This window comes from Mesoplodon mirus (assembly GCF_964341445.2).
Source record: "Mesoplodon mirus genome assembly, chromosome: 14".
NCBI classification, from domain to species: domain Eukaryota; kingdom Metazoa; phylum Chordata; class Mammalia; order Artiodactyla; family Ziphiidae; genus Mesoplodon; species Mesoplodon mirus.
This window is the reverse complement of record NC_138990.1, coordinates 48,856,396-48,879,481: the sequence shown is the minus strand read 5'-3', so window position 1 is coordinate 48,879,481 and position 23,086 is coordinate 48,856,396. Positions and strand designations below refer to the sequence as shown.

Below are 23,086 nucleotides of genomic sequence, written 5' to 3'. Positions count from 1 at the left end.
TCACATCCATGCCTTAACACTACCTTTGAAACCGTCACAACCCTCAGGACAGTGCTAAACACTGTGGATGCTCAGTATTCAGTAACTGAAAACCAGTAACTCATGAAATCTAGAACCTTGAAGCTGAAGGAGATTTTAGAATTCATCTGGAACAATTTCACTTAATTCAACAATAAGACTTGTGGGAGATTATCAAATCTTTGCTTAAACACTTCCTAGAACAGAAACTTGCCTTCTCAACAAGACATAAAAAAACAGTTCTAATTACTAGAAATGTTCCCTCTGAAGATTTCATTGTATTGATTACCGCCTCTCATAACTTCTTATCTGAAAGGCTGAATTCACTAGAGGGCATCACAATATTAGGAAAAGTCATCTGTCATGAAAAGGAAAGAATCGCTCAACATTTATTCTGGCTAAGAGAGAAATACGACACCCAATTGTATAAAACATGTATGTTAATTTAAAAATTATTCTGTTTAAACATACTTTAAAATGTTCAGAAGGAATTAAAAGGAAGTTAGATTATAAAATCATAGTTTACACATCCTTGTATATGTATAAGGTAAGTAATTCAGATTATTACAAATCTTAGGCTCTTTCCAACCCCACAATAAGGGCTCCCAAAATTTTTAAGCAATTTCAATATTTATATGTTTATAAGAGAAAAACATACAAAACCAGCATGATTTATTATTGCTCCTTGCAGCCATACTCCAAGTTACCTCCAGCTTTCCATAAAAAGACCCAGTGCCTGAGAGAAAATTAGCAACTTCTATAAAAAAGTTCAAACCTGGATCTGTATATAACCAATTATTTAAATGATTCAAAACCAAATTATTTTTTTAACATCTTTATTGGAGTATAATTGCTTTACAATGGTGTGTTAGTTTCTGCTGTACAACAAAGTGAATCAGCTATACATATACATATATCCCCATATCTCCTCCCTCTTGTGTCTCCCTCCCACCCTCCCTATCCCACCCCTCTAGGTGGTCACAAAGCACCGAGCTGATCTCCCTGTGTTATGCGGCTGCTTCCCACTACAAAACCAAATTATTTTAATATGTCCACATTAATTAACAGAGTGATGGTACCACTGTAAAGGTTTACCAGGCTCCAAGAGGATCCAGAAGAACAGTCCTGGAATATCCTCTAACTCCCACTCACATAGAGGAAAAAAACATGGAGAACTAGGCACTGTTTATAGCACACCCTTCCACCTCATCATACTCCACCGCTATGTGAAATTTTACAAATCTATAAACTGTCGGTAACTGAGAGACATGCAGAGTCATCGTGTCAGGAAGAGGGTTCATCCGACTTCGCTCACTGCTCATCGGCTCCCCCTCCCCCACAGACCCCTTTTGTCTCCGTTTGCAATCCATTTCAACATTGCTTTACTCCACACAAATTTGTGGTTCTTTCTTTCACTTTCCTTTGAACCAGTTATATACCATTTGCCTGGTTCTCTCATTGATTATAAATTAAATAAAATCCTTAACACATTTATTTTTATATTTCTGTAAGTCATTATATTATCGTTTAATGCACTAGTCAACTCTCTTACCATTGATAAGACACCATTCAGTACTTAGATGTTGTTCAGCACTTAGATTATCAACACAAAATGACACTCCAGCAGTGAGTATGAATCAGACTGGAAAGGTCCATCTCCCCATGTATATTAATAAACAGAACTTTGGCTTCTGAAAAATCAATCCTGGTGAATTGTGTTGGCATGAATGAAGTCATGAGCACCAGATGAAGCAAGAAAATCAGGTTTCAGAACCACAAAGCCCATATTCAGACTGTGGATAACGGTGAAGCCAAGGAATAGCAGCCACAACAAGCTGTTGCCACTCATCTCCACTATCCATTCAGTGACCTCCTTTAAGAAGTTCAAACATTAAGGATAATGGCCAATTCAATGGCAGAATTCATGGCAGAAGATGAAAAAATAAGTTTGGTAGTCTGTTCTATAAAAGGTTCTCAAATTTTGCCATCCCTTTGCATGTATCCATGTTCACCTCCCATCCATAAAAGTAGGTATTTTTTATCTCATTTTAGAAGAAATCAGTACAAAAGTCTGTGTTCAGCTTCATAAATTATCAAGAGTATAATCATGGAGAATTATAAAGAGAAGTAAAGGATGAGAAATATACTGTTAACAGAGTCAAAGAAGATGTTCCAGATGCAAGTGACCCACATCAGGAGAACTAGGTGGCTTCTAAGCTTCTCCATCTACCCACTCTCTTTATCCCAAAGACACTAACTAAAATAAAAAGGATCATAATAGACTTCAATTCCTTTTACTAGTAAGAGGCACACTGTGATGGCTAATTTTATAGGTCAAATTGACTGGCCATGGAGTACCCAGATTAAACATTATTTCTGATGTGTCTGTGAGGGTGTTTCAGGATAAGATTAGCATTTGAATGGAATATTATGTAATGTATACTAAGTATGTTATATATTAAACATATAGATACATACATACATATATATGAATGTATTAAAAAGAAACATAAATTTTAAATAAACTTAAATTTTTAATATTTAAAGTAGAGATATGTATAAATATCTCTATCTCCTACTGGTTCTCTTTCTCTGGAGAAAGCTGACTCATACACACATACACACACACATCCTGCCCTTGTTCAGGACTGTCTCAGAAATAAATAAACATATGTATACATATATATAACAAATTAGCAATCAGAAATATCTATTCCAGGAAAACTATTTTCCAAGAGAAAACATCTGCTCTCCATTGACTGGTGAGGCCACAGATATACTGTACACAAATATCAACTATATTCAGAGACAACAAATCATTACACTAGTTTTTAAACTCCAGAGAGGATGGAGAGAAAGGCATAATTATGGTTTGTTTAATGCAAAAAGTTTTAGGCAACACACTGATCCACAGCTAATTTTTCCTTACCTCTGTGACTTAAAAGTCTCAATGCATTAGCTAAACATGGCACAAAAGATTCCGTTACAATATGGGGGGCAAGGTTGGGGGGAGGGAGGAATGCTGGCAAGACTCAAAGAAGCAAAGGAGCAAAATTATTCTAACAGGGCTCTTGGATATTTTTCCCAAAAATGTTTAGGAAAACTGAAAATAACTTAAATGAGTAGGAAAGGTAATCATCTCCTGTCTCTCTGCAATATATTTCTAAGACCTGGTCCATCAAAAATATTTTGCATATCTTCCACTAAAATAACTATAAGGAAGACAAGTAATAAGACAGCTTACCAAATGAAGATTAGTGTGCATTCTGACTCTGGGGGCATTCCCATTTTTGTAAGAAAATGAGTTTCCATTTTTCTGAGCAACTTCTGATGCAGCCATTGGCCCATGGTTCTTTCCTCCTTAGAAAAGGCCTCAGAAAAAGCAAGTTACTGGTGTTTATAAACATTTATTACAAACCAAGAAAGAAATTAACACATTAAAAAGCATTTTTAATTTTAAAAGGCTCAATCTGGGGCAAGTCTGTTTTCCTGCAAGCCAATATTAAAAAGTGAAGCCTTAGAAGTAGATGCAATTGTCAACTGCAACAGTTCAAGGAGTAAAACCCTGTATTCAATAAGCTCTGAAGGTCCTGTGTCCTTTTCTCCCCTTTTCCATAAATGCTTTCTGTATATTCCTGACCACGTAAGGACCAAATTATTACCGTACAAAAATTTCTTCTGTTCTCAATTTTGAGACAACTTCCCACAAACTGGCAAAAAAATTTTAAATTAGCCTATTTAAAGTTGAGCAATTTTAACTCCATTTAGAAAAATTTTAAAGATTTAAAAGAAAAATAAGGGCATTTAAAAAAAACCTACAGCTAACATCATACTCAATGGTGAAAGAATGAAAGTTGTCCCCCTAAAATAAACTACAGATTTAATGCAATCTCTTTTGAAATTCCAACAGCCTGTTTTGCAGAAATGGAAAAGCTGATCCTCAAATTCATATGGAATTGCAAGGAGTCCCAAGCAGCCAAACAGTAATAAAAAAGAACAAAGTTGGAAGACTCACACTTCCCAACTTCAAAACTTACCACAAAGCTTATAGTAATCAAAACAGTATGGTACTGGCATAAGAAAAGACATGCAGATCAATGGAATAAAAGTGAGAGTCCAGAAATATACCCATACAGAAATATACCCATACATCTATGGCCAACTGATTTTTGACAAGGGCGCCAAGACCCTTCAATGGGGAAAGAATAGTCTGAAACAAATGGTACTAGAACAGCTGGATATCCATATGCCAAAGAATGAACTGACCTCTGTATTATACCACAGACAAAAATTAACTCAAAAAGGATCATTGACCTAAATGTAAGAGCTGAAACGATAAAACTCTTAGAAGAAAACATATAGATAAATCTTCACAACCTTAGATTTGGCAATGGATTCTTAGTTATGACACTAAAACCACAACAAAAGACAAAAAACAAAATGAGTTGAACTTGATCAAAATTTAAAACTTCTGTACATCAAAGAACACTATCAAGAAAGTGAAAAAACCACCCACATAATGGGAGAAAACTTCTGCAAATCAAGGGTCTAGTATCCAGAATATGAAAGAACTCTTACAACTCAACAACAAAAAGACAAACAATTTCTTTAAGTGAGCAAAGGACTTAAACAGACATTTCTCCAAAGAAGATATACAAACAGTCAATAAGCACGTGAAAAAATGCTCAATGTCATTATCATTAGGGAAACACAAATCAACACCACAATGAGATACCACTACATACCCAACAAGAATGGCTATAATTTAAAAAATGGAAAATAACAAGTATTGGTGAAGATGCGGAAAATCTGGACGCCTCATACACTGCTGATGAGAATGTAATATGGTGCAGCTGCTGTGGGAAAACAGGTTGGCAATTCCTCAGAAAGTTAAACATAGATTTACTTTATTATCCAGCATTTTCACTCCTAGGTATATACCCAGAAGAACTGGAGCTAGGTACTCAAATACTTGTTCACTAATGTTTATAACAGCACTATTTACCATAGCCAAAAGGTAGAAACTACCTAACTGCCCTTCAATAGATGAATGGGTAAACAAACTGTAGTACTATATATACATACAAGGCAATACTACTCTGCCTTAAAAAGGAATGAAGAAAAAAAAAGGGGGGGGGGGCGGCTTCCCTGGTGGCGCAGTGGTTAAGAATCTGCCTGCCAATGCAGTGGACACGGGTTCGAGCTCTGGTCCGGGAAGATCCCACATGCAGCGGAGCAACTAAACCCGTGAGCCACAACTACTGAGCCTGCGCGTCTAGAGCCCATGCTCCGCAGCAAGAGAAGCCACGACAATGAGAAGCCCCCACACTGCGATGAAGAGTAGCCCCCACTTGCCGCAACTAGAGAAAGCCCTCGCCCAGAAACGAAGACCCAACGCAGCCATAAATAAATAAATAAATAAATATTTTTTAAAAAGGAATGAAGTACTGATACTTGCTACAACATGGATAAACCTTGATAACAGTATGCTAAGTAAAAGAAGCAAGACACAAAAGGTCACATATTTATATATATATTTATACACATATTTATATAAAATACCCAGAAAAGGTAACTCATAAGAGACAGAAAGCTGATTGGTGGTTGCCAGGGACTGGAGAGAAAAAGGTCGTAACAGGGTTTCCTTTTGGGGTGATGAAGTGTTTTGGAACTAGACAGAGGCAGTAGTGGCACAACAATGTGAATGTACTAAATGCCACTGATTTGTTCACTTTAAAATGGTTAATTTTATGATTTGTGAATTTCATCTCAATTTTTTTTTAATTAATAGAAACCAAATGTCATAGCCTAACTTTTTTTCAAGTATCCATACTGGAGATTATTTACAAAAATCAGTTGTCTCTTAAGCCACAATGGCAATCTCAATTAATTTACAGGGCATATTTTCTGATTATAACACAATAAAACCAATAATTAAGAATGAATTCAAAACAAAGAATCCTAATACTGTAAATTTCTAAACTCTTAAATAATGTTGCATTAATTTTTTAAAAATTAAAGGATAAACAAGACTTGTAGTTCTCAAATTTGGTGTGCACTCAGATTACCTGGGGAGCTTGTTTAAAATACAGAAGCTTAGGGCCTCCCTGGTGGCGCAGTGGTTGAGAGTCCGCCTGCCGATGCAGGGGATACGGGTTCGTGCCCCGGTCTGGGAGGATCCCATATGCCGCGGAGCGGCTGGGCCCGTGAGCCATGGCCGCTGGGCCTGCGCATCCGGAGCCTGTGCTCCGCAACGGGGGAGGCCACAACAGTGAGAGGCCCGCATACCGGAAAAAAAAAAAAAAATACAGAAGCTTAAGCCCTACACCCAGAGATTCTCATTTAATAGATCAAGAGTGGAGTTAGAGCATCTATACTTTTAATAAGCCCTCCACCAAAGTTTAAAAACAGTAATAGAATATTAAGGAAAAAAATTAAAGATGTTGCATATCAAAAGCTATGGAGGGCTTCCCTGGTGGCGCAGTGGTTGAGAGTCCGCCTGCCGATGCAGGGGACTCGGGTTCGTGCCCCGGTCTGGGAAGATCCCACATGCTGCGGAGTGGCTGGGCCCGTGAGCCATGGCCGCTGAGCCTGCGCGTCCAGAGCCTCTGCTCCGCAACGGGAGACGCCACAACAGTGAGAGGCTCGCGTACCGCAAAAAAAAAAAAAAAAAGCTATGGAATTCATACAAAGCTGTACTCATATACATTGTCTAAAATAATAATACTTAAGAGAACATAAACTAAGCAGTCAATTTAAGATTTTAAAATAAAGGTGTTATTAAAGAAAACAGGAAAACAGAAATATGAATGAAAATAAAACTACATGAATAGGAAACTAAAAAAGCAGAACTTTAAAATGAGTGTGGTTAGAGTCCTGAAAAATTCTAACAAAACCAAAAATTCTCAAAGAGACAAACATAGAATTGGGAAAAGAGATTAATCATCTTCTTTAAAAAAAACATAAAAACATAAAACAAGGAAAATCAATTTTTCAGAAAACTCTGGAAAAACAAATTTTCTAATAACTCTAAATCTACACATGGTTAGTTCATCAAAAATATAAGAAATTACTTGTCAATGAAAAAAGTCATAAGTTCAATTATGGCATTAGTTATAATCTGCTATTTGGTTGAAAAAAATTAGAAGTTGTAAAGTGAGGAAAATTTTAACAAAATGCTATGAACTTGAAATTCTTTCCATTGCAGGAAAAAAAAATGTATCAAACATTCAAACTGGTTAATAAGTACCCAGTAACTATCACACAGCTTCACTAGTAAGAGAAACAGACTTTATTCTCTGCAATCCAAAAGCAAATCTGAAAAGAACTTCATGATATAACTGATTATAAATTATTCTACTTTTCAGGTTTAAAAAAAAAACAGTCAAAATACATCACCATCAACTTTACAAATACCATTGAGGTTACATTTTCTTTTCTATTTTAAAGTCACTTTGTAGCCTATTTAACTTTAACCTCTGTTACTCAATCATGGGAACAAATAAATGATAGTCATTAACAAAGAGAAGCCAAGAGCCAAGTGTTATTACCAATAATTAATATAGGGTAAATAAAATGAAATGTTCTTAGTTTAATAAAGGGGAAAGAGCTAATGCTCTCCTCTCCTTAGGTGACATATTTCCCCCGCTATGTCTGCTATAACAAATTACTTGGTGGCTTAGAACACCGTAATAAATTTATTCTTTCACAGTTCTAGAGGCAAAAAGTCTGAAATCAGTATTAGTAGGCCAATACTAAAATCAAGGTGTCAAGCCACACACCCTTCAGAGGCTTTAGGGGAGAATCCATTCTTTGCCTCCTCCAGCTTCTGATGGTGCCAGAATTCCTTGACTTGTGGCCACATCACTCTAATCTCTGCTTCCATGGTGGGTCACCTTGCCTCCTCCTCTTCTCTGTGTGTACCACCTCCTTCTGCCTCCCTCTTAAAAGGGTATATTTAATTGCATTTAGAATACAACCAGATAATCCAGGGTTAACTGCCCCAGCTCAAGACCTCCAATTTAATCACATCTGCAAAGACCCTTTTGCCCATATAAGGTTACCAGAGATCAGGACTTGGATCTCTTTTGGAAAGCTATTTTCAGCCTACCACAGTGTGTCTCCTTAAAAACAAACACCAAACCCTTTGGTCAGGAATTAGGTAATCTTAGTCTCCAGATTTCACAATGCAAAGTCACAGGCCTTCTGACTCTCATTACAATAAACACATACCTCTGAAATTAACTCAGGAATCTATCACCAGGTGTACAGGAGACTATCACAGGGGACATCCATTTGTTTCTCAAAAATATAAAAGAAACATTAAATCTCTATTTTACTGTAAAGATGAATGAAATTCTACTCAAAGTTTGTAGTCTCTCCTGAACTATCTACATGCATGTTATCTCACATGCATACCCAATATATTGAGTTTTTTCTCCCTTCTACATTGGTAAAGAGGGGTCTTTTTGTTGGCAGGATTTTCTTATTTCCCCAACAAACATTACTGAATTGGGTAATAATAAACTAAGTTTTTAAATGAATTTGAAATGGACTACTTTCCAAAAGCAGCAAAATTTATTTTTATTGTCTAAATTTTTCCAACACATAATTTCAAGGCCCACCAGCCCTTGAACTCCTTCAGAATCAAGCAGTTTTCATTCCATAAAATCAAAATTCAAGATGAATTAAAGAGTTATATGTAAAATATGAAAGCATTAAGAATTAGAATAAAATATAGCAATAGAAAAAATGAGCAAAGAAAAGTCACATATGGGGCTTCCCTGGTGGCACAGTGGTTGAGAGTCCGCCTGCCGATGCAGGGGACACAGGTTCGTGCCCTGGTCCGGGAAGATACCACATGCCGCGGAGCGGCTAGGCCCATGAGCCATGGCCGCTGAGCCTGCACGTCCGGAGCCTGTGCTCTGCAACGGGAGAGGCCACGACAGTGAGAGGCCCGCGTACCGCAAAAAAAAGAAAAAAAAGGAAACAAAGAAAAGTCACATATGAAACACTAAAAAAACAAAAAAATCAAATTAAAGCAATGTGATGTCATGTTTCCAACTACTACCCTTCCATATTTGACAAGGATAATATTGGGTTGGCCAAAAAGTTCGTTCGGGTTTGTCTGTAACATCTTATGGAAGAATCCAAACGACGTTTTTGGCCACCCCAATACCTAGCAAAAGTGAGGGTATGGGGACACAGGGACTCTTAAACATACTATTACTGAGAATATAAACTGATAGAGACCTTTTAAAAAGCAATTCAGCATAGCTGACAAGACTTAAAAGGCAAATAGATTTTTACCCAATAATTCTTCTTCTAATCATCTATCCTACAAAAATACTCATCAAAGTGAGGAAAAAAATTTATGTATAAAAATGCCCACTGGCCAAAGCAATATTGAGAAGGAAAAACGGAACTGGAGGAATCAGGTGTCCTGACTTCAGACTACACTACAAAGCTACAGTAATCAAAACAGTATGGTACTGGCACAAAAACAGAAATATAGATCAATGGAACAGAATAGAAAGCCCAGAAATAAACCCAAAAAATTACAGTCAATTAATCTACAACAAAGTAAGCAAGACTATACAATGGGGAAGAGACAGTCTCTTCAAGAAGTAATGCTCAGAAAACTGGACAGCTACATGTAAAAGAATGAAATTACAACATTTTCTCACACCATATACAAAAATAAACTCAAAACGGATTTAAAAACTAAACTGGAAACCATAAAACGCCTAGAAGAAAACACAGGCAGGACACTCTCTGACCTAAATCATAGCAACATTTTTTTGGATCTGTCTCCTCAGGCAAAGGAAACAAAAACAAAAATAAACAAAAGGGACCTAATTAAACCTAAAAGCTTTTGCACAAAAAAACCAGCAACAAAACAAAAAGACAACCTACTGAATGGGAGAAAATATTTGCAAGTGATATGACTGATAAGGGGTTAATATCCAAATATATAAACAGCTCATAAAACTCAATATCAAAAAACAACCCGATTAAAAAATGGGCAGAAGACCTAAACAGACATTTTTCCAAAGAAGACATACAGATGGCCAACAAGCACCTGAAAAGGTACTCAACATGGTTAATCATCAGAGAAATGCAAGTCAAAACCACAATGAGATATCACGTCACACCTGTCAGAATGACTATCATCAAAAAGAACACAAATAACAAATGTTGGCAAGGATGCAGAGAAAAGGGAAACATAGTACACTGCTAGTGGGGATGCAAACTGGTGCAGCCACTACAGAAAACAGTATGGAGGTTCCTCAAAAAACGAAAAGTAGAAATACAATACAATCCAGCAATTTCACTCCTGGGTATTTACCCGAGAAAAAAAAAACCAAAACCACTAATTTGAATAGATATATGCACCCCTATGTTTACTGCAGTATTATACACAATAGCTAAGATATAGAAGCAATCTAAGTGTCCATCAACAGACGAATGGAAAAGGAAGATGTAGTGTGTATTTTTTATATATATATATATATATATATATATATATATAAAATAAATAATGGAGTATTGCTGAGCCCTAAAAAAGAATGAAATTTTGCCATTTGCAACAACATGGATGGACCTGGAGGGTATTAGGCTTAGTGAAATAAGTCAGAGAAAGATAAATACTGTGTGTTATCACTTACATGTGGAATCTAAAAAGTGAAACGAATGAATATAACAAAACAGAAACAAACTTACAGATGTAGAGAACACACTACTGATTACCAATGGGGAGAGGGAAGGGAGGTGGGGCAAGACAGGGGTAGGGGATTAAGAGATATAAACTATTGTGTATAAAATAAGTAAGCTACAAGGATATATTGTACAGCACAGGGAATAGAGCCAATATTTTATAATAACTTCCTAACTCCCTTCCTTCCTTCCTTCCTTCCTTCCTCCCTCCCTCCCACCTCCCTCCTTCCCTCCCTTCCTTTCTTTCTTCATTTATTTTTGGCCATGCTGCACAGCATGTAGGATCTTAGTCCCCTGACCAGGGATCGAACCCATGCTCCCTGCAGTGGAAGCGCAGAGTCTTAACTACTGGACCACCAGGGAAGTCCCTATAGCAACTTTAAATGGCATATAATCTATAAAAGTATTGAATCACTATGTTGTACATCTGAAACTAATACTGTAAACCATTGATATTTCAATTAAATAAATAATAATTTACATGCTCACTGAAATTCTACTTGTATATGAAAATTAGAAATAGTATAAACGCCCATCAATAGAGAAATAGCTAAATGATGGTATATGTCTACAGTGGAATTCAATGTAGCCGGTGAAAAATGAAATACAACAATATAAGCTGTCATTTAGAAAGCTAGCCATGATGCATTAAGTGAAAAAAGCACTTAAAATATAGTAAGTAAATTATTCTGTTTTTACTTAAAGGAAAAAAACAAAATAACAAACATATATATTATAATATGTTTACATATTAATAGAAGCTATATTTTCCAAAAAATCTTATGACATGGGAAAATCCTTATAAAGTTAACTGAAAAGAGTAGAACTACAAAATTGTATATGCAACTATATAAACAAAAGCAGTGCAATATTAATAAACAAGGGTGACTAATTACCTGAGTAACATGATTTTGATCTGTTCTTTATACATTTTTTATTTTCCAAAATGCATGTTATTTACAAAATCACAATAAAAATTAAAGTTTTGTTTCATTTTTTTTTTAATTCATTGATGTAATGTTCCTTTTTAAAAAAAATATTTATTTATTTATTTGGCTGCGCCAGGTCTTACTTGTGGCACTCAGGATCTTCGTTGCGGCATGCAGGCTCTTCATTGAGGCACGCAGGATCTAGTTCCCTGACCAGGGATCGAACCCAGGCCCCTGCATTGGGAGCGCGGAGTCTTTAACCACTGGACCACCAGGAAAGTCCCTTGTTTTGTTTTTAAATGGGAACCCAGATGACCAAAAAACTGTTATGCTTTAGCGAGTCAGGAATGATTCAAACCCTACAGAATACAGGAGACTGAGTATAAAATGACACAGTGAGTTCAGGTACAAAAGAAGACCTTTAAAAATACATATTTACCAAAACTTGCCCAATATAAAGAATGCTATCTCCTTCAGACTGGTTACTTGAAATACTATATTTATTCTAATGTTGCATTACTAAAAGTAATGTTAACCAACATGATCACCCAACCTTATCACCTAGGTAGGTCCTAAAATAGTTTGGGGTCATTTCAAACAACTCTAGTTTCAAAGAACAGAGACCTAGCACAAATTCAGTTAGTTAAAACATTATGCTGCAGCTTCTGAAGACATGTTTTGAAGCAGGGACTAGACCCTGGCCTTCAGGAAAGGTTTCCTCCACATAAACTATTCACTGCCATCAACACCACCTTTCCATACATGTCCAACAACCTCCTCCATTCCTTTCACTCATGAGCTTCCTCACTACAAGGGTCCTCTCCCCAGATGAGACAATTATCAAAATCCTACCATCTTGGTAAGATCAAGCTCCAAATACATCTGCTCCATGAACCTGCTGCTTTTTTGAACTCCAAAAGCATTTCAATATCTATACTGCTCATTGATCAGCATGTGCTATTTTTATACTGACAGTCTTTTAATATATTCTGACTTCCCAGTTATAGTTTATAAGGAACTGGAGTGCAGTTCACTGGAGATACACATTGAGTGGTGGCCCATCCAAGAAACACAATAGGTGTTTGTTTGCTTTGCTTCTATATAAAGTTTGGGACAGTATTATTATTAGTTTGGGCTTGACGGACTGTGGTGAGCCTTGAATGGCTGCCTAAGAAGTGTGGGTTTTATCCTACAATAATCTAGAGTTGACAGTTCTTTAGCTCAAAAATGATGTGATAAAAGTGTATTCTAGCAAAAGTACTCCTTAGTCCACAGTTGCCAGATTTGGGGGAGACAGTAACATCTAAAGCAAGGAAGGAAGTCGGCTGAGCATAAAGGGTTAAAAGTCAGAAAGCACTGGGTTCTCTAACACCTCCAGCTCTTGGCAAGTTATATGACTTCTTAAAAGCTTCCTTTTCTTTATCTATAAAACAAGGATGAGAAAACCAGAACCTACCTAGCTGTAGGGAGTATTACAGAAAATCACAATGACAGTAAGCGCTACAGTGGGATTCAAGCACATCACAGTTCAAGCTGTTAAAAGGATAATTCAAACAAACAAAAAGATAACACTGTGTCTCCCATACAAATATAAAATGAACGCCTGTCTATGATTTATGTAATTCATTAATTAATTATGGAATAAATAAGATATTTCATCTGGTTCAAAAGTGAATCCAAAGAACACAAACATACAGGCAATCAGGAATGGTGAAATGGATTTGCTTGATAGATCCCCCACAAAAGAGGAAAAGAAATCAACAGTACCTCCAACCAACAAAATTCATTTGCATGTCTAAGGACAAGAGTAATTTGCACTGCTGTGAGTTATTCACAACTTACAACATTATAAAATAAATCAAAAAATAATAAAAGATGTAGATCCCATAGATTAGATCTCCAGGAAACGTGCTTTAGACCACCTAGTTTCCAATGAAGACACCCCATAATCCCTTTTGTACATTTCAAGACTTTCACAAATTTTCCTTACATAGTTCTTAACCACCATGCACATTGCCTTTTTCTTCTTTTTTTTTTTTTTTTTTTTTTTTTTTTTTTTTTTTTTTTTTTTAGCTGTACGCGGGCCTCTCACTGTTGTGGCCTCTCCCGTTGCGGAGTACAGGCTCAGCAGCCATGGCTCACGGGCCCAGCCGCTCCGCGGCATGTGGGATCCTCCCAGACTGGGGCACGAACCCGTGTCCCCTGCATCGGCAGGCGGACTCTCAACCACTGCGCCACCAGGGAAGCCCGCCTTTTTCTTCTTTTAGAAAAAAATCCACAGCTTCAAGATCTCTGACAACCATTAGAAAAACTGAGTTAGTCCCCTCCATAAAACTAATCTTTCACTACAATAAACTGTTTTCTTCACATACTAAACCAGAAATTTAGAATATGCATTTATACATAAATGCAGAAATAAATTAATTCATTGGATTGTCAAGCTTCTTAAGAGATCTAAAACTAACAAGGGTTTGGTTCTACTGAACAATGACAAGGAGAATTACTCTCTGAAGGAAAAAAGACGTAGTTAAATTGTCACTTCCAAGTAACTGACCCAAAATTAACTTAAGTGTCTAACTGGCCGATATATGCATCTTAATTTCCACCCTATGTTTTCTTCCATAAGAAAAACCTATCCCAGTCCAACTACCACTCCAGTAAAATCAAGTAGATGTACTGCTCCTACTGCTCCAGCTAAGTGCAACTAAAAACCCTGGACATCATATATGAAACAAACAAAAGACTCTGAAGGTGGGACTTCCCCGGTGGTCCAGCTCCGCACTCCCAGTGTACGGGGCCCGGGTTCGATTCCTGCTCAGGGAACTAGATCCCACATGCATGCCGCAACAAAAAGTTCACATGCCGCAACTAAAGATCCCACATGCCGCAACTGAAGAACCCACCTGCTGCAACGAAGATCAAAGATCCCGCATGCCACAACTAAGACCTGAGCAGCCAAATAAATAATGAAAAAAAAAAAAAAAAAAGACCCTGAGCACGGAGAGAAGGCACACTAGCTAGGGAGGCACCTTGGGACCCGTCGAACAACATGGTAGTGAGTTCTCTGGGTTTTCCTTTTGCCTCATATACATCACGTGGACACAGAGCTGAAGCAGCCAGTAATCCAGAAATACCAATGGGGGCTGACAAAAAAGTTCCTGCTCTTTCAGAAAACCAAGAAAAGAGCAGCAGAGCAAAACAGAAGACTTGTAGACAGTAACCACTGACACTCCAGCCAAAAACCACAGGAAAAACTGTGGCTCATCCCCACCCACAACAAGATAAGCCAAGTAGGCAGCATGAAACTTTCCCTCTCACCAGGCTGTACTGTTGTGCCTCAACATTACAGGTTACCCCCCTTACTCCCTCCCCTCACCCCCCACCCTCACTCCTGCAGGGATGATATCAAAGGCAGAACTTTCTTCCCTTGCCAAGTAGGTGTAAGACTCCCCCTTGCCCTGCCTCAGTGTCTATGAAGACCACCTGGAGAGCCTGGACGTCTACTGCCATGACAGTAACGAGGCTCCTCTTCTCATCTCCACCAGGATGGTATGAGACAAGGCCTAGTAGAGAGTCAGGACTTTCTCTGCCCTCCAGGGGTAAGAAGGCCATCCCCTCCCAGTGGTGTCAGTACAGGCCATGTGGAGAACAGCAAGAAGGCATAGTAGTATCAGTGAAGGCCTAGAGAGGAGCTGAAACTTCCACCTCTGCCCAGCAGCAGTGAGGAGCCCTGCTTCATGTGTCAGTGGACCAATTCTTCGAAAGCGCACAACTCACCCAAAATGAAACAGATAATTTGAATAGCCCTGTGACTATTAAGGAAATTAAACTCTTAATTTAAAACCTCATGAAGGGCATCCCTGGTGGCACAGTGGTTGGGAGTCCGCCTGCCGATGCAGGGGACACGGGTTCGTGCCCCAGTCCGGGAATATCCCACATGTTGCAGAGCGGCTGGGCCCGTGAGCCATAGCCGCTGAGCCTGCGCATCCGGAGCCTGTGCTCCGCAACGAGAGAGGCCACAACAGTGAGAGGCCCATGTACCGCAAAACAAACAAACAAAAAAACCTCATGAAAAAGAAATCTCCTGGCTAAGATTGTTTGATGAGAGAATTCTACCAAATGTTTAAAGAAAAATAGGGCTTCCCTGGTGGCGCAGTGGTTGAGAGTCCGCCTGCCGATGCAGGGGACACGGGTTCGTGCCCCAGTCTGGGAAGATCCCACATGCTGCAGAGCGGCTGGGCCCGTGAGCCATGGCTGCTGAACCTGCGCGTCAGGAGCCTGTGCTTCGCAACGGGAGAGGCCACAACAATGAGAGGCCCACATTCCACAAAAAAAAAAAAAAAAAAAGAAAAATTAACACAATCTCTTCTAGAAAACACAAGAATAAGGAGCACGTCCCAATTCACTTTATGAAGCTAGTACTTCCCTGATGCAAAAACCAGGAAAAGACAGTACCAAAAAAAAAACTATAGACCAATACATGAATGTAGGCACAGAAATCCTTAGTTGAATATTCAAGAATCAATGTAACCCACAATATTAACAAACTGATAAAATACATATTCACACAATCATACCAATCTATACAGAAAAAATTATCTGATAAAAAGCAATCCTGTTCATGAGTAAAACTCTCAGAAAAAAAAAAAGGGAATACAGGGGAACTTCCTCAATTTGATAACAAGCAACTATAAAAAAAAAACATACAGCAAACATCATTACACCTAATGCTAAAAGAAAAAATAAACAATGCATTGTCCCTATTTTTTTTTTTTTTTTTTTTTTGCGGTTCGCGGGCCTCTCACTGTTGGGGCCTCTCCCGTTGCGGAGCACAGGCTCCAGACGTGCAGGCTCAGCGGCCATGGCTCACGGGCCCAGCCACTCCGCAGCATGTGGGATCTTCCCGGCCCGGGGCACGAACCCGTGTCTCCTGCATCGGCAGGCGGACTCTCAACCACTGCGCCACCAGGGAAGCCCCATTGCCCCTATTATTGAGAACAACAATGTCCACTCTCACCAGTCTTATACAACACAGTACTGAAAATTCTAGTCAATGCAAGAAGGCAAGAAAAGGAAATAAAAGCCATACAGAAAGAAGAAATAAACCTGTCCCTATTTGCAAATGACATGATGGTTTCCATAGACAATCCCAAGAAATCTATCCAAAAACCTCCTAGACCCTCCTAATATGTGAGTTCAGTAAGGGTGCAGATACAACATAAATACACCAAAGAAAAAAAGCAACTGCAAACTGCATTTCAATGGAAAAGACAACCTACGGAATAGAAGAAAACTTCTGCAAATCATATATATGATAAGGGGCTTATAACAAGAATATATACAGAACTTCTGTAACTCAGTAGTAAAAAGGCAAATAACCCAATTAAAAAAATGGACAATGGATCCGAATAGACATTTCTCCAAAGAAAATATACTAATGCCTGATAACCACATGAAAAGATGCTTGACATCATCTGCCATCAGGGAAATGCAAATCAAAACCATAATATCAACTCACACTCAGGAGAATGTTTTATTATAACTTCTCTAGAATGGCTATAATCAAAAAGATAATAACAAGTGTTGGGGGAAGATGGAGAAATATGGGAACCCCCATATGCTGCGATGAGATTGTAAAATGGTACAGCCTGGAAAAGTCTGATGGTTCCTCAAAAAATTACACCATATTACCCAGAAATTCAACTCCTAGTTATATACCAAAAAAAAAAAAAAAATTACAACATACATCTGCACAAAAAACTCGTACATGAATGTCCATCAACTGATGAGTAGATAAATAAAATGTGGCATATCCACACAATGGAGTATTATTCGGCCATAAAAGGGAATTAAGTACTGTTACATGCTACAACAGGGATGAACACTTAAAACATTATGCTAAGTGAAAGAAGCCAGTCACAAAAGACCACATATTATATGATTCTACTTAAAGGAAATGTCCAGAACAGGCAGAAAGTAGATTAGTACTTGCCTTCCAGAACAGGCAGAAAGTAGATTAGTACTTGCCTAAGTCAAAGGTGGGAAGATGAGGGGACATGAGGTGTCACTGTTAATGGATACAGGGTTTCTTTTTGAGGTGATAAAAATGTTCTAAAATTAATTGTGGTAATGGTTGTACAACTCAATGAATATAGTATTAAAAATCACTGACTACCAGATCCACAGCTGACTTCTTTCTTGAAACGGAGAAGCTGATTCTAAAATTCATAAAGACTTACAAGAGACCCAGAATAGACAACTCAATTTTGAAAAAGAAGAACAAAGTAGGAGGATTCATACTTCCTGTTTTCAAAACTTACCACAGGGCTTCCCTGGTGGCACAGTGGTTAAGAATCCGCCTGCCATGCCAATGCAGGGGACATGGGTTCTATCCCTGGCCTGGGAAGATCCCACATGCCGCGGAGCAACTAAGCCCATGCACCACATCTACTGAGTCTGCACTCTAGAGTCTGTGACTCTCCATTGACTAATAACATTGAACACCTTTCTATACGCATACTGGCCATACAGAGATCCTCTTTTAGAAAGTGCCTATTCAAAAATTTTGTGCATTTTTAAATTAAATTGTCTTTTTCTTATTAATTTTACACAATACACATACATTCTGGACGTGAGTCCTTGGTCAGAGAGATGAATTGAGAATTTCTTCTTCCAGTCTGTATTTTGCCCTTCATTCTCTTCATGGTGTCTTTAGGTGGAGAGAAATTCTCAATTTTAACGAAGTCAAATTTATCAATCATCGTTACAGTCATTGCTTTAAGTCTTTTTTAAGAAATCTGTGCCTACTCTACTCAGTAGTTCTTTGATTTGTGCTTATGGTTTGAATGGTTCTGACCTTGCTCTGAATTCATGAATTCCTGCATCTTTGTAAGGTTTACAATTTCACCTTGCAGTCGATCTGAAATACATTCATGTTATGTTGTTGGTGATAGACAACTTTAGTGTTATGAATGTTTGAGCAGAAATCAGTTTTACAACTAGAGGATTCATCTGTGACTACTTCCATATTATAATGACTTCTGTACAAATACATTAAAAACATAATGTTAAAAAAGTGAGAAAAACCCTCTAACACCTGTTATTCTAACATTTTACCCCAAACATACCTTAGATGATTCTTCCCCCTCCCTTTGAGGGGCTTTCCTCCATCGGGCCACTTTATACTAGACCCTACTGACTTTGATGATATAATTAAGTGTTCTGTAGTCTCAGAAATCAGAAGCCTAGAGGCTTCTGTTAAGCCAGGTTCTATTACACCTTATTTGACCCAACAACCTCAGAGGGTTTACAATTCTCCAGAAAACCAGTAACAAAGAACTCTTTGCTCCATCCTTTTTCCTAAATTAATTAACAGAATTTCCTTTCTCCAACCACAGTTACCAAAAAACCAAAACGAACAAATATAACAGCTTAGTCTTCTCTTTACTAGCTCAGCAGGTGCTCCCCTCCCCCACCCAGTTATTCTTCACACCCAGCCAATCTTCCATTCTGCCTTCCAAATGTGTGGTGGCCTCTGAACTTTGCTGTCACAGTTAATGCCCTGCTTCACTCCCTCACCATCTCTGGTCTGGAGTATGGGAACTGCCCTTGACTGGTCTCTTCCTTACATTTTGTCTTTGACCCTGTCACCACCAAAGTCCCCTCTCCAGAACATAAAGTTGATTACGTTACTCATCTGATTAAGATCCTTCTATAGGTCCCACTGCCCACAGGATAAAGTCACTCTCTTAGTTGAGAATTCACAATCTGGCCCTAACCTTTCCTGGCTTCTTTCTTAGCAACTCCTGCAAAATTCTGGCCTGACACCTGGGCACCCATGCCCTCTTTCTCATCCTAATTTTGCACTGCTTCCTCCTTTGGCTAGAAGTCCCTTCTCCCTTTATCCTGCAATCAGCTCCTTCCTTTCTTGCAAAGGACGACCCCAGCAGAAGCAACTGTTCCCTAGTATGTGTTCCTGCAGCTCTCTGTACCCACCACAACTATACTTGAGTCCTTATCACCTGTATTAATGAATCACTTATTTGTTTTTCTCACTCAGGATTAGGAATTAATCTTTACATCCCAAGGACTTGGCAGGGCAATTCCATGAAGGTTCAATGAAAGAATGAATGTCCCAGCCATTTTTATTCATGTCACCTTCTTTCTATAAATAGAAAAAAAAAGTATATGTAAAAGGGCTTAAAAAAGTTAAAAGCACTGTGTTAACAGTTGACATTTATTAGTATGCATTTACTCCTCAGGCACTGTTCCAAGAGCCTTATAAGGGCTCATTCACCCAGCAACATTGTGTATCATCTTTGTTTTACACTTGAGGAAGCTGAGGCACATTGAAGTTTTAAGTTATTTTCCCCAAATTGCAAGACTTCCATTATGATACCAGACTATGTTCTTAACCACCATGCATACCACCTTCCTGTATCATGCAGATGTGTTATGTGTAAAGGTGATATATATGAACAGACTTTCAATGAAGTAATTTTGTTTGTGGTCTTTTAGTTGTATAAATAATAACTGTGATTCATTCCCTTGGCATCCAGTAGTGATTTATATGGTGATGACTCCAGTTACTTTGGTTAAGTGATATATTCATGCCACCTTTGATGCCCATTATTTTTTAAAGTTTTTTTAAATTTATTTATTAATTAATTTATTTATTTTTGGCTGCGTTGGGTCTGTTGCTGCACGCGGGCTTTCTCTAGTTGCGGTGAGCGGGGGCTACTCTTGGTTGCGGTGTGCAGGCTTCTCATTGTGGTGGCTTCTCTTGTTGCGGGGCACGGGCTCTAGGCGCACGGGCTTCAGTAGTTGTAGCATGCGGGCTCTAGAGTGCAGGCTCAGTAGTTGTGGCTCACGGGCTTAGTTGCTCCGCGGCATGTGGGATCTTCCCGGATCAGGGATCGAACCCATGTCCCCTGCATCGGCAGGCGGACTCTCAACCACTGCGCCACCAGGGAAGCCCTTCCCTAAGATATTTTAAATGGCAGAGTAAGAACCAGAAACTACGCCTAACCCCAGCCCCAGACTAAACTGACTAAATCTCCACAGATGCAGTGTGGAAGAAAGATTCTTTTGGGTTTTCCCCATTGTTTATCCTTGATTGTCAGCAACAGCCAGACTAAGCACCTGGTGGGAAGAAATGGACCACCATTTGCTCAAATTAAAAGGTAAGAGAAGCCTCATTTTCACAGTGCCTGATTCGTAGCAGGCAGTCCAAAGACAACTACTGATAACAAACAAAAAGTGCCACTGTGCTTTCTCAATAACAGAACAAGGCACTCCACAAAATTAAGACTGCTACCAAAAACAAGTCACTTAATTTACCTATCTGTCACATCAAAGTACAATGTAGCAATAGGAACTTAAAAAAAATTTTTTAATGAATCTTTTACTCTCAAAAACATAACAGTTTTGCAAAAAGGCATTTCATCAAGACAGTTTTTTGAAAACTAACCCAACTGGCTATACTTCATGACAGGTCTCTGCTCAAATAAGGGACCTACATGAATGGACAAAATTTCATTACTGTTAACACCTTCACCTATACTTATCTTCATTACATTCCTGGGCTTCAGCTTAAAGTCAATCCTCAGTCTTAACATGCAGCCAAGTGCACATGGAATAGAGTTAATGAACTTCGAAGGCAGAGGCAATGCTCCCGGGGAACCCACCGGAACCAAGGAAATACAAGGAAGCAAAACGTCTCTCCCAACAGCTAAGCGCCCGAACTTTTTATTTCTTCTCTTCAAATGGACAACTAAGAGCTCAGATTCACCTTGACGATCAGACTTGGCATCAGCCCCTGGCTAGGGCCTACCTTTCCTTCCGTGGCACTGCCACTCTGGCACCTACAGGCAGGCGCCTGGAGGATACACAAATAAGCCAGATCCAGCCCTTTCCCTGCACAGCTCATGTCCAAGCCTCGCACGTGGCGGCCACTTGGAACCGTTGGCACATCTGATTTAACAGTGGCAGAGCCTGGACTGTGTTCGCAGCGATGCAGCTCCCGGACCCGCCCCGATCTGGAGCCGGAAGGTCTTGGTGCTCTTCTGTAAACACCTATCAGATACCTGGCCCTCCTCCTCCCGCGGCCACGTCGACCCGGCCTGAGCAGCCCCGCGGCCCCCGACGCCTCCGCTAGCCTCCGGGAGTCGCTTCCCCGCGCCTCCTCTAGCCTCCGGGAGTCGCTTCCCCGCGCCTCCTCTAGCCTCCGGGAGTCGCTTCCCCGCGCCTCCTCTAGCCTCCGGGAGTCGCTTCCCCGCGCCTCCTCTCACCTGAGCTGGCGGCGCCGCCACCCGCGTGGTGACCCCAATTACCCGTCAAGTAACCGTTACAGGGGGCCGCAGCCTAGGGAGGCCCGCGTCTCGGGTGGAAGAGCCCATGGGGCTGCTCCCCCTCCGCCGACCCAGGATCCCCCGGCCGCCGCCGCCATTTTCCCCGTGCCGTAAACCCCACCTGACGGTTCCAGCTTCTCACCTGTGACCAGCAGAGGACCACGCGCGACGCCGTGGGGAGCGCGTGGGCGAACTGGAGAATCCCTGGGGGGTCACAACCTCCGTGCACAACCCGCCGCTAATTCATCCCGAAGCGGGAGGCCTCGGGCCAGTCGCCCTTGTAATGCGTCCCGGCAAGCTCCATCCTGATTGGCTGCGAGCGCCTTGAGGCAGCGGCGTCCCCAGCTGCGTGAGAAGCCCGGGTCCCCGGAGCCCCGCCCCTGCTCCCCCGCCTGGGGCTCCCCCGGCGCGGGACTCTCAGGGCTCCCTTAAAGTGACCACGCTCATTTCCGGCCCGCCTCCAGGAAAGGAGGGACCCACAGAGCGAGGGGACTGTAGGGGCGAGTAGCAATAAGAAATAGGGAATGCCGGAGGGCATTGTCCCTGGGAACCTAATGGTCCCTCTAACCCCTGGAGTTTCAAAGTGACAATAGAAATCTGGGGAGTTTAATTTACAAACTGTGGACTGACAAGAAACGCACAACCTAAAAATTGAGAATTATGTTTTACTGGACGAACTTACTGAGGACTTAAGCCTAAAAGGCAGCCTCTCAGATCGCTCTGAGGGACTATGCTGAAGAGGTAAGGAAGGAGCCAGGATATTTAGGAGCTTTTGCAACAAAAACCAGGTAGTCGGAACTTTAAAAGGTTACTGATCATTAAAAACCAGACATCTCAAGTTAATGAAGTTAGCACTTTTCTACCTATGTAAAGGCGCCAGAGTCTGGGCTCATCAAAATCATTCCTTTGAAATGCACCTTAACTGTCTAGGGCCAGTATCCTGGGTTTTTTTCCATCCTGAACTCCCTCAGGGTGCACAGTGCGGGGGAGGGGCGGCAACTGTGTTGGCTGATGGCTTGATGGCCACAACATCCTTTGTTTATTGAAATGGCTGGTGATATTCTTTGTCCACAA

The 23,086-nt window shown here is 40.0% G+C and overlaps 1 protein-coding gene across 4 annotated transcripts in view; it reads right to left on the bottom strand.

The window, feature by feature from the left end:
* Window positions 1-22,363, bottom strand: part of LCLAT1 (lysocardiolipin acyltransferase 1) — a 182,447-nt gene extending 160,084 nt beyond the window's left edge. The window contains exons 1-2 of one of the 4 annotated variants that reach the window (XM_082642802.1): window positions 22,155-22,361; window positions 3,263-3,390 (exon numbers count right to left, since the gene is read on the bottom strand). The gene's annotated coding sequence lies outside the window, so the exon portion shown is untranslated. Of the gene's footprint in view, window positions 1-3,262; window positions 3,391-22,154 lie in introns of all 4 variants that reach the window. The other 3 variants (XM_082642804.1, XM_082642801.1, XM_082642803.1) reach the window with 3 other exon arrangements.
* Between the last annotated feature and the right edge of the window lie 723 nt (window positions 22,364-23,086).